General features: G+C 38.7%; 1 long non-coding RNA gene across 2 annotated transcripts in view; it reads left to right on the forward strand.

Annotated features, from left to right (window-relative positions):
* The first annotated feature begins 1,802 nt into the window (after window positions 1–1,802).
* LOC135733957 (uncharacterized) overlaps window positions 1,803–12,851 on the forward strand; it is a 243,091-nt gene continuing 232,042 nt past the window's right edge. For both annotated transcript variants that reach the window (XR_010527061.2, XR_012336347.1), the window contains exon 1: window positions 1,803–1,892. This is a non-coding gene — a long non-coding RNA (uncharacterized lncRNA). The remainder of the gene's footprint in view (window positions 1,893–12,851) is intronic.

Below are 12,851 nucleotides of genomic sequence, written 5' to 3' on the forward strand. Positions count from 1 at the left end.
ATCTGTCTGAGTGTCATGATTGAGTTAATTACCTCATTACTCAAACAAACCAGGCACACATCCACAAACAGACGGTGATATTTATATTGTCATATGCAGTGGCTGCAAGGGTGGGGATATACAATTATGGCTCTTCTGTTTTTTCTTTCCAAAACAGATGCGTAACAGACAATCACAAACTCTAAATCTGAAAAGTTCTAAACATACTCTAACCAAAGTTCGTAAACATAACTTTTTACTGCGCAATAAGGATTTTACACATCCCTGCATTATAAAATGTGTTAGAGTGCGCTTCATAACACAATGCAAACAAGACTTTGACCAAATGCTTGCGTGTGCCTTTGAGTATACAAGTAGTAGAAATATTTATTTCTGCCCTTAAATTTCACAACTTGCACATGGTGATGTGGCAGTTCGCCAATAAGCCAGGTTAACAATGCAACATTCCCCTAATTACAATATAACATAGGCATTGAATAGGTTTATATATGTTTTTAAACATTTTCATTTGTTGTCTAAAGTACTCATATATGTAAACCACACTTTAAATCTCTAAATGTCATTGTGTAAATAAGAATAAACTAATTACAAACAAATGATGCTAGAACTTTTCTTATAGCTAACATCACTTAATTTGCTATTATTGCAATTTCTCTTAACTCTCTGTGCTGTTTCCTGTAGCTCATTTGGTAGAGCACCATGTTAGCAATAGCAATGCAAAGGTCATGGGTTTGATTCCCAAGGAACTTATTTTCTTTTTTTTTAATGCACTGTAAGTCACTTTGTACAAAATTTCATATCATGTTCCACTAAGTAGACCCAAGTAAAATTTGTTTTGTGAACACTTATGTTAAAATGACTGTGAACGATAAATTCTAAATTAAATTTCAATCCATGAGACTAAATTGAATTCTTTATCAGTGAACTGCACATAGACCGGTGATGTCTAGACATCTGCATCACTGCAGTAGTTCACTCGTAACCATGGACACACAAGCTACTTCCTACAATTTAATCGAATCCCGCACACTTGATCTGTATGGACTCTGTTTGTAGAGTGAGGGGTGAGAAAAACCAAAGAGAGATCATGTTGGTTCCTTTTATGACAAAACCACAGCCTAGCTCATAGGGTTTTATGCATTACAATGTTTTATAATCTGTTGTTTTGTCTAATAGAAATCAATAGCATCATTAATTTAAGAATACACGTGACCCTGTCTGTGAAATCCAGGCTCATAATCTAATAATGAGCAGCATCAAAGTTTAATTTAAAGGATTTTGCATTGATTTTAATCTTTGATATGACCTTATTCAGTCAATATTAAAGATACCAAGGTTATATTTTCACAGAAAATTCTTTACATTATGTAGAAGGATTTAATTGAGAAAAAGAGAGATTGGAGCCCATTGGGTGACCTTAAATTATTTAAATGATCCAGATAAATCAAGCATTAAATAAGATAAAGCAACTAAGATATTCAAGATATGTCTTAGTGTTTGTTTAATAAATATTCTGTTATGCCAATCTCTAGACTAGAGTATTTGATCTGGTGCAATAAAATACTCAGAAGGCGTTTAAATATTTTTGTAGACAATGGGGACGGAGCCTAAAGTTAAAAGGTATCTATACTGGAGCGTTTAAGAACAACATATAAAATCAATACTAGAGAAAAAACTATTTGGATAGGATTATTGGATGTTAAACTCGTGGCTATGTGAACTTAACCTCGTGTCCACTTATAGTGCCCCCTTGTGTCTGAGACAATGTAACCAGCGCTTGATATTTATTTTTTAAATGTTGTGTAAGTCTGCCATCTACTGGCACGAAACGGATTGTTTATCCTGACGGTTGAGAACACATGTGGCGTCGTCTGCACCTTATCTGACTGAAGGTAACATAAAATATCATGTTTTAAGTCACAACAAAGTCAAATAAATAATATTTAACGAAGTTTAAGATGAAGTAATAACGTTGACGACCATTCTGACTCGTGTCGTCAAATGTAACGAGAAAACAGCGTGACATGGATTTTGGATTGTCAGTTACGGATAAATGTAAATTACACACTGTGGGAGACTGATATATTTTAAAGATTCACGCTTTTATGATATAAATATTTCAGATGAAACTGCGTTTGAGTGATTTTGGGATGCAGATGAAGGTTCAGTAGGAAGGCCAGGCCTCTGAGTTACTACACGTGTTGAGAAATAAAAATCGATACACCATCATCGCGGCAGAGGAATGTAATCCTGCCTGGAGCATCTGCTCGTCAGATGTGCCGACAGAGCCCTTTATACCGTGAAATAGAAAATCCCTCCTGTCATCCCCGTTTGCTTTATTTACTGCTGTGTACGACAGTGATAGAGCAGACGAGACGCGGTCGCATGCAGTACCACTGCTCACTGCCAGATGGCGCTTGGGAGCAAAATAATTTTACGTGTACGAATGTGTAAAAATTGGTGTTTTGCCAGCGAAATTGCTGATAGTTTTTAAAATATTTATTTAAAACAGTTGGAGTGTTTATTAACAGAATTTTAGGATAAAAATCATGATGACGGAGGATTATTTATATATACATAAAGCAATATTATGTTGTAGGGCAGTTGACAATGTAAATTGTCTTTTAGTAATTTTAGTTACATTATAATCACATTGCAGGATTAAACTATATTCAAGTTAATTTATTATTATAATTATTGATATTATTAATACCTTATAAAATTGAGATTATATATTTACATTTTTTTTATTGACGTTTACATTAAGGCATTTAGCAGACGCTTTTATCCATGCGCCTTACAGCAGTAACGAAGATACTTATGTATAAATATTAACGCTTAATTTATATTTCTTATTTATAGATATGTGCATATTTAAAATGTTTTTATTTGTATTTAAATTAATTTGTCACATCTCACGATTACTTTAACATATATCATATATAACATAACACATATATAGTTTTAACGTAATTTTTTATGGTAACCAACAACAATTGTCCTACCTGGTAAAATATCATTTTCTGGATTGCTACTAAACTTACGACTAGTTTTTTTTTTTTTTATAATCTTTACTATTTGTAAATAGAAAACGAGATAAACGTATATTGTTGTGTAAACGTGTGAATTATTGTAGTTATATATACCGAAATACGGTTATTTAAAATATTAATAAAAAAGAAGCGATACCCCATAACACGTGATTTATTTGTTGATGTTTATTGTTCTAGCGTCATTATGTTGACACCTAAATGTGTGAATTAAGGAGATTTGTCATTGTTTATGCTCACAGCAGAGGGCGCCATACAAGAATTCCTATACGTCAATTCATATGAAGATAGCAGGAGTTGAATAGCCTCAGTCATGACACTGTAACAGATAGATGACCTGAAAGACCTGTATTTGATAAGTGCAGCACAGAGGGAAGCAACTTTCTTCTGTTCCTAAATCCTTTCATCTCAATTTAAACCAGCCTTTTCATAACCCTCCGCTTTCTTCTCCTTTCCATCTTATCCTCTTGACAATATAGTCTTTGCTTTTGCTTTATTTCTGCCCCCTCACCTCTTTCTGTCCGTCTCTCTCTCTCTCTCCCGCTGTGTCGTGAGGTGTTATGTGTCCGTAGTCCATGTGTGTAGAAGTCTTTAACATTCTTTCAGATGCAGAAGAGAGAAACTGGCACTGTACTGGATATATACATTAGATATGCTTTCTGTCTTTTTATGCCCCCCCTTCCATCCATCCACCTGCCCTTCATGTCACTGTCTCCATAGCGTGCATTGCTTTTGATGTAATGTTCCTCATTTTTAAGTTGCTTGTAAATGACCAACATCGATTGACTGACAGGCAGAATTTGACTGGTATATCATGTACGGTTTATTGGTTTAGGCCCATTGGGATTATATAATGATCAGCAATTACAAGCGTTTGAGGTTCGGGGACGACGACGCGTTCACGGTCAGGTCAACCCAGACCTCGCCTTCAACACACGTCAGAGTCAGAGGTCATTCGAAACGAGCGCACCGAAAAAAGCGAAAAGTGGGAGTGAAGATGATGAAATGGAGAAAGGAAGAGCTTCGATGGTGACCTCCAACCCCACGTCTTCCTTTTCTCTTTCACTCTTTTATTCCCACCCTATGTTTCTTTTCTCATCCTTCTCTGTGAGCCTTTGTGTCCAGCAATGATCTGACCGCAGGCTGCGACCTCTGCGACCTCTACGGGGGTCAGATGGCGGCCATGGCGACAGAGGGGTCAGTCTGCGGCCTGGGTTCACCTTTCGGTCAACATCAGGTCACATTTTGGTCAACATCAGTGGTGTGTTCAAGACCCTGAAGCTACAGAGATGCTTCGATTGGTCAGTGTGCGTTGCATCAAAGGACAGGTCTTGTGTTTCAAGTAGTAACTAGTCCTCTCGTATTTCTGTACTTCTGTATGTGGAATTAAGATATATGCGTCGTTTTGTTTACGCAACGTGCTCACACTTTAGCTTTCCTCTGAGGCATCTGACAAAAAATATTACATTTGATCATAATATTTAACTTGTATAAATGGCAAGGCAAGGAAAAATTGTACTAAATAAATATTTTCTCTATAAAATAATCAAATATTAAAATAAGGATTGTTTACCAAAGGCCAAGTAACCTGAATATAACCCCATGGTTCGTATAGACGCTGAGGTCACCTAACGGGCAATTACAGGGAATTTTCCCAAAGCATTGGCAACCTATGACGTTGCCTGGTTTCCACTATTCTAATACATATCTGCCCTCGCCATGACCTGAAACCCGGGGTCGTTCAGAAGTCATCCGTGTATTCAAAAGAGCCCGAGGTGATTCAACAAGGTTCAGACGCTGAGAGTTTCACCCAAGCATCAGTCGTCACAGGTCAGTCAGTAGTCAGCATAATTCTGCGTAAACCCAAACGTTCGATAACATTCGTGATAGTAATGGCTTGACCCAAATAATTACCGGTGACCTCCGTGTAATGCACGGTATAGATGTTTGTCCCGCCATAATGTAACAAAGCGCTCATATGGAAGATCCCTGAAGTGTAGATGCCTTATATTTGCATGGAAATTGTGTTGCAATCACAATGGCAGACAATTATAGTCACTAAAGATGACACGTCTGCAAGTTTTGGTATAATCAAACGATATAGTATTTATAATACCTTATTTTGGGCCAGGTTTGCAAAATTCTGTGAATTTTGGAAACTTTCCAAGGATGAGTCAGATGTCAAGGAAGAGCTAATGATTGTATGTGATGCAGTTTGTATAAATTACCCAAAATGTACAAATAATTTCTTTACGCTTCCAACTATTTCCAGAGCTTTGCATCCCTATTTTGAGTGGTGCTTCATCTATTAAGTTTAACTAGAAATCTTTAATATTTAACTAAAGGTTTGTAATTGAATTTGTGCTTTAAGTTCTTTGGATACCCTTGGTGATGAAATCTCGCCGTTTTTACCCCATTGCTCCTATCCCATACATCAGTGAAAAAATCTGAATTTTCACACACTTCGATTAATATTCATGTGACCTCAAATTCACCCGAGACGGGACTCGGGTCGTCTGGCGGTCAGCGGTGTAGGGGCGCTCCATTCCCCGAACGCTTTGCCACAAAGGAACGTGCAATCACCAATCGGTCTGATCATTCAGATAAATAGGCCGCGTGTTCTTGACCTGCGCCTGACCTGCGTGTAATCCGGTTCACCTGCCGGTCAGACGCTGGGGTCGCGTTATGGTCAGAGTTCCCGTGTCCCTTCCAAGCCACCGTAGCTCGACGGCGCATCCGCGCGGTCCGATTGGTTCGCGGCAGGCCCGAGGGCTCATCTATCCAACCTCTAATCATTACGGATGGATGTGAGCGCCGTAAACAGACATCATTAGGGCCACTCCACACATCCACTCACGTCCACTTTAAACCGCCATTACGACCCCTCAGAAGCATCAGTAACGCGCTTCCCTAGGGAGAGGAGAGGGGGACAGGTAGAAGGATGGGGTAGTTTTGAGGCGGTCTTCTATCAGTTAAGTGTGCGGGGCTGACAGAACCCGGCTCATTTCTTCATCCACATGCTGCCGTGATGGTCGGGGTATTGACTGCAGGGACGTGATGCCTGATCTGTTAAGCGTGCGGTGACAGCGTGTCCATGCTGGTGTGTGAGCACAAGTCCCCTACAGGAACAGCCAAAGATAAAGCTGCACAAGACAGCAATAACAAACGCACGGATTGATCTTTCTGTGCCGTTTGTCTCATTAGTTGAAACAGAAATGATCCAGGGCTTGGAGTGAATTCTTCATTTTTTCATTTTGTTATTTAAAGGGATAGTTCATCCAAAAATGAAAATTGTCATCTTTTTCACACTCTCATATTGTTACAAAGCTGTATAATTTTTTTTTTTTTTGATTAACACAAAGGAAGATATTTTGAGGAATGTTTGTAATCAAATGGATTATGAGCCCCATTCACATCAATAGTAAGAATAAAACAATGGAAGTGAATGGGGCCCACAAACATTTCTCAAAATATCTTCCTTCGTGTTCATCAAAACAAAGAAATTAATACAGGTTTGTAACAATATGAGGGTGAGTAAATGATGACACAATTTTTATTTTTGGTTAAACAATCCCTTTAATTTTTGCTGTATTATAGTAATGTTCAAATCTAAATTCTTTAAATACTTGGTTTGGGGTGGGATTAATGCAAATGCACGAGACATAGCCACCTGTTGTTGTTAAATTGCATTACAAGGTATACATTTTTTATCATCATGTGTGTTCCCTGGGTTTGAACCCATGAACTTTTGCTATGCTAATGCAGCTGAGCTATACAGGTGCACAAAGTTAATTTCTCGCATGTTCATTAAAAATAGGATTGTTTGCATGATACCCAGAGCTCGATATGTGAGTAGCAGGCAAGGTGCTGCCAAAACTGATTATGTATAACTGTGTACGTGTGTGTTTTCGGTAGGAGGAATGAAACGGGTTCAACGGCGGGGCAATGGCAGACCCCCTGTTCTCAGTCATACTCGGTCCCTCAGGGCACGCCATGCAGCATGCTGCCTTTGAACGGTGCGCGTGTGCGTGTTAGGGCGTGGAGTGCACCAGGATTACTAAAAAGTGGTCGGACGTGAACGTGAAATGATAGAAGGGAATGTAGTAGGAATATTCAATTCGCCAGAACGGAACAACGGGACGGTACCCGGAAAGTTTTCAGTACGTGCCCATCCTTTCTCTCTCTGCCTCATTATCTTCTGTACAATTTGACACATTAATGAGCGAGCGCGTGTGTGGCGGCGAGACCGGCTCTAAACATCTGACATCATAGACGCACCATGTGGCATTGCCATAGAGATATTTTTAACCAGCAGGAAGCCGGTCTTTCCTGAAAGCCCTATTCCTCATACCTCTCGCTCGCTCTTTCTCTCTCTCTTTCCACCTGCTCTTCACCCCATCAGCGGTAGGGTCGTCGCGAGGTCAGGAGGAAAAATGAAGCGCCTCTGCTACGCTGCGTAATGCCCCTCCGTGCCTACTGATGGAATGCTTTGCTGCTTTTTTTTCTTCCTTTTTCATGCTCGTTCGTCCCTCTTTCTCCCCCCATCTACCTTGTTTCCTGGTTGGTCTCATGTTTGCACGCACCTGAGCATTAGAGGCCTGGAGGTGTTTAAGTGTAGACCGTGATGCTGATCCGGAGTGAATCATGACGGTGATGCGGAGTGAATTATATTATAATGCTTTGATGATTAGTGTCATATTTAAAGGCAGTGATCGGTGCTGTTCCAGGGTCCGGTTTTAAAGCAAGCGTCTATTCGTAGTTTTATGGTTCAGGGGACCCTGCGGACCGGCCCATTTATTCCGTCTGTGTAGTTTAAACATTTATCGGGTATTAAAAATATAAACTGCCTACTGCTCGAGTAAGTGCAGGACGGAAGCTCGTAATCTGGACCCATTTTTTAGGTGTAAACACGTCCTTACCCGCTTCTTCATGCGGTCCAAACAATAAGATAAATGATGCATATCAGCCTGCACTGTGATCTCTGGGGGATCAAGCCTTAGGGGCCTTCCCGAAACGTCACGGCGCACAGGTTAAATATTTTCATCAACAAACTCCCTGAACTCATATTCCTACCATTCATTAACAAGACTCTGTGATCTGGTTTTTATTCACCCCTAAGACATGTTTGTGTAAAGAGGCGTGCCTGGACTTCAAACCTAGATGGGTTAAAAGAAACAGGAAGTTATCCCGAGGCCGTAATGCCCGGTCCATAATTTCTAAGCCATTGGTCTGCTTCAAGGTTGGTTATTTTAGGACAGCGTTGCTCTTTCTAACGGAACGCATTGTTTTGATTGGAGGAGCCCGGGCGTTAATCTGTTCTGACTTGCTCTTTGCTTTTGTTTCGATGTGCGCACTGAGTTAAAAAACAATCTAATTAAATTGCTTCAAAGAGTCAAATTACAAATTAAATCAAATGAATCTCAGTGAAAAGCCAAAGCATTAAAACCTGATCACAATGTTTCATTTAAACGGCTCAGTGACTGTAAAAACCCAAGAGAACTTCGGCCCCCAGTGACTCTTAATCAGAAGTCGAGGGCAGCGGTGGGTTGATAGCAGCGTTTGGACTCTAGATGTCAGCAGTCATCTAGATGGTGCACACTTGATAGAGTAAACAACACTAGTACCTGTCTGCTTTGAATTCAGAGTTTGTTCTCTATACTGACATGGTATTGTTGCTTTAAACTAAAATGAGGTTGGGATTTAAAAATGAGCATGTTATTGTCCTAGCTCGAGACCTGTATTGTGATTGGCCGATTTTGTTGCTCATCTTCAACACTGTGCTATTCAGTGAATGTTAAATAGATGAAGGTTTTCATATCTGCTGTGGCCTAATGGTTAGTGGAGAGCTCACGTGGGAGAACTAGGTTTAAATCTAGCCTTTTTGAACGTAAACCTGGGACTGGAAATGTCTTTAACACATATGTTTTAAACTTTATTTTTTTTCAAACTTTTATTTTTTATGTAAAAAGTGATAGTTGGATATGCTTAAGCAAATTACTTCTATTGGTAAGGCTTAATTGTTAAGTTTTCTCAACTTAAAGTTTACATTTTTAAGTGAGAAAATTTTAGGTGAAAGTATTTTTTTAAATTACTGAAATCAAAATGGGTAACACCTAAAAATCTATTAATTAAAATATTAATAAAAATCAATTTGTAGGTATTACCAATGAAAGTAATTGTTAAGTTATTCCAACTTTCACTTTTTATAGTGTACTGTTGTTGTTGTTAACTTTATTTGGCTTTATAGAAAAATTCTGCCATATTATTTTTGGCTTTCGAACAGTTTTACACAAATGACAGCGACAGAAAATGACAGTTTAGTATTGATAAAATATAAAGGCAAGCCTTATCTTTGCATAACATAATTTTGCGTATCATAAATGCACATTTCTTTAAATAATATTAAATACTTTTCTCACAATTTTGTAACAGTTGATATAAATGACAACTTTTTTTCAAAACTTTTATTGGCAAAATTGTTGGATGTATTGGAAATAAATCACTATTAGGAAACTGTTAGATGTGCAATATTTTGAAATAGTATAACTGATTTTTAAATAGATTTAGTATAATATGTAATAATTTATATTATATAATGTCATAGAACTTTGTCATATAATAATTTGATTTAAAGTATTTTTTATTAAATATTTTAAGAAGGGAAGTATGGGCGTTGGACATCAGTAAATCCATAAAAGTAATACCAATAGAATTTGAAAAGGAACAAAATGAAATGTTGATAAAAGTTATCAGCAGTTTTGGTATGACCTTCATATTACAGAAATTAAAAAAATTAGTTTTAAAATAAATTCCTGGCACATAAGAAGCATCCTGCTCAAGATATAAGTTTATATATGGTACATATATGAGTAAGAGAAATGAGGTGAAGATGCATTTATTTTTATGTAAAGTATAATAAATTAAAGGTCGTTTCACTGACAGGGCTTAAGTTTAGTCCAAGACTAAAATGCTTGTTTGAGCTACATTAACTGAAAACACCTTGCACTTATACAGCATTGTGCAAAAGACTTAGGCCGCCATGCTACCATTAGATTTGTTGTTTCTGCACAAATTGATCTTATAGTTTCTCAGTCTCTTTATTATAATACAACCAGAAAATACAGGAAACGTGTATTATTAAAAACAGTATAAAAGTATAAGCTGAAGTGTCAAGGATTTAGGATAAACTCTCTTCCACTTGAGCAATAGCAGGCAACTAACAAAATGAAACTAAATCCTAATTTCTAATTCTAATCCTAATCAAATGACTTCAGGACTTCAGTCTCCTTGAAAAAGCTCAAGATGTGTTTCGTGCCAAGAGAGGTCACACTTAATACTGACTGATGCCTGAAGAAGACATTTAGTTCTGTAAATTGTTTTGTTTTTAATTTTGTGTATATATTTCCTGTATTTTTTGTTTGTATCTTAGAAAAAGAGTGACAAATAAATATGGATAGACATTAAAACTTTGATAACACAACAAACCTGGTGATGGTGGCCTAAGACACATTTTTACAGTGCTGTATGTCTTTAAATATATCAGTGCCATTGTTTTGTCTCAAGATACACACCACTAATTTATGTTTGTAAAAACTACTTTAATCTCGACTAAGGCCTAGTCTTGGTTTAATCTAGACCCTGTTTGGGAAACTTCCCCCTATATGTTTAAAGTTTTGACTGATCAGATTTCATTCACCTCTTTGTAAAACAGTTGCTTGATCTTTTTATGTGCCTGTCATGTATGAGCTGTTTAATATACAGTTATTTCAGCGTTACGTGCCCACAAATTATACACAAGTCAATGAACATTATAAGAAGGAAGCTTGTTAAATATAAAAAATGTGGACGTGTATTACAACTAAATCCTTCTCTTTAACCATTTTTCTCATCTCTATGCAAAGCCATTGCGGGCTGTAAGCCAGGGTTGCCAGGGAAACGGCTGGCATGGTGACCAGGCAGGGCTGATTTAAACTGTGGCTGGCATAGACATTATATTGGCCAGGACAGCTGGGTGCTGTGCAGACCCCCGTCAGACGTGCATTTCATTTGAAAGATTGAACATATCAGCATTATGTTGCATTGAGACGGCAGCATGTGTCCCGGGTGGCAAGAAATGATTTTGATGAAGAAATACTCAGATGAGTTAATTTCTCGTGTTGTAATCTTATTGTGTTAGAAACAGATTGGCACAAATAGATTTCCTATTGCATGTTTATTTTTAGGACTAGGTTTATGTTCTTGGTAGATGCTTTTTAACCAGTATTAAAGATAGTGGACATATTATGCTATTATCAGGACAAAAGGGGAACGTGAGGGAATGTCCTGAGGTTAAAGATTTGGCATCCAGGGTGTTTGATAAAGTTCTGCTGAAATAGCTGAAAGCATCACGTTTTGTCTTTTACTAACCCAAGTGATGTAATAAAGTGGCCAGCGAATGCAAGCTATCCATGCCTTTTAATACAGTATATAGATTTACATGCACACATTTGGCAGATGCTTTTATCTAAAATAACTTACGATGCGGTACAAGGTATACATTTTATCAGTAGTGTTTATCACTATAACTATTTGCTGCATTGCTCGCATTACCCTACCAGTTGAGCTAGGAACTATCACTAGACTTGAATTCAACAGCCCACATTTATTTTAAACACATACACATGTCTCTGGAGTCTTTTTACATTGTGTCTTCTTTTAATGGCATGTTTTAAAGGCCCGTTGTTGGTTAAACATACCGTAACTTCTCACGTTTTATCCTGACCAATAAAAACAGAGAGCCGGCGCAACATCAACCAATCGACATGAAGAACTTTAAGCAAAAATAACGCTGATGTTTCATCAGACTCCATCTATCCGTCCGTCGTTATAAGGGCGAGCGCAGGCGTGTTAGCGATCAGAAGCATCAACCGCGGCGAAATGAGGGCCTGAAAAACGTCCTCATCCCCTCCGCCCTTTGCTTTCCGCCTGCGAGAACACAGTAAGTTCTTCATTAGGAGAGGAAATCATTCCCCCATCTCTCACACACTCCCAATCTGCAAATGTCACTGGGGTGTGGGCAAATGTGTGTGTATATGCGGGTGTGTGTGTGCTAAGATGCCAGATGGATGGTGGCATGAGACACTATTTCATGTTTCACTGTGCCTTGTGTCGAGGGGAGGAGGAGGAGGAGTGCGAGTGTGTGTGTGGTAGGAACGGCTGTGCACAGCGAGAGATTAATTCTGCTAAATTAATTGGGCTGAGATTGAAAATGAGAGAGCAAGCAGGTTGCAGATGAGCACACACACACATAAACCTCCTGCCTGCAACACACACTCCTATTTGCTATACGCCCCTGTTTGTTTGCATGTGTGTGTGTGATTATGGGTGCGCATGCACGCATATGCACAGCGGGGTGGAATGTATATGAACGCAAGCTGCAGCGCTGAGATATGCCGTCCAACACGCCCACACACACCCCGGTGCGCGCCGAGACTCAGAGTGGTGATTTTGAAACGAGGAGCCCCTATAAATCTCCTTCCATCTCCAGGAGCTGAGTCTGCACTGGGACGAGACGGAGAACATTACCATCTGGAGGAAGAGAGAGAGGAGGTATAGCTTATATCAACCAAAGTCTCGGAGGCCACGTTCACACTGCAGCCAAATATGGTTGTCACTCCTCTTTCGGGTGCTCAATCCTGTTCTGGACACACTGGGTTTGGTTGTTTAGTGGTGTGATCATTGCATTCTCCAACTGAGTTCATTTCCTTACAATTTACACTTTAGAAAATGCTTGGATGTTTTCAACCTGTGGTTGTGTAAAAT

The sequence above is a fragment of the Paramisgurnus dabryanus genome, chromosome 3, assembly GCF_030506205.2.
Source record: "Paramisgurnus dabryanus chromosome 3, PD_genome_1.1, whole genome shotgun sequence".
Taxonomy (NCBI): Eukaryota; Metazoa; Chordata; class Actinopteri; order Cypriniformes; family Cobitidae; genus Paramisgurnus; species Paramisgurnus dabryanus.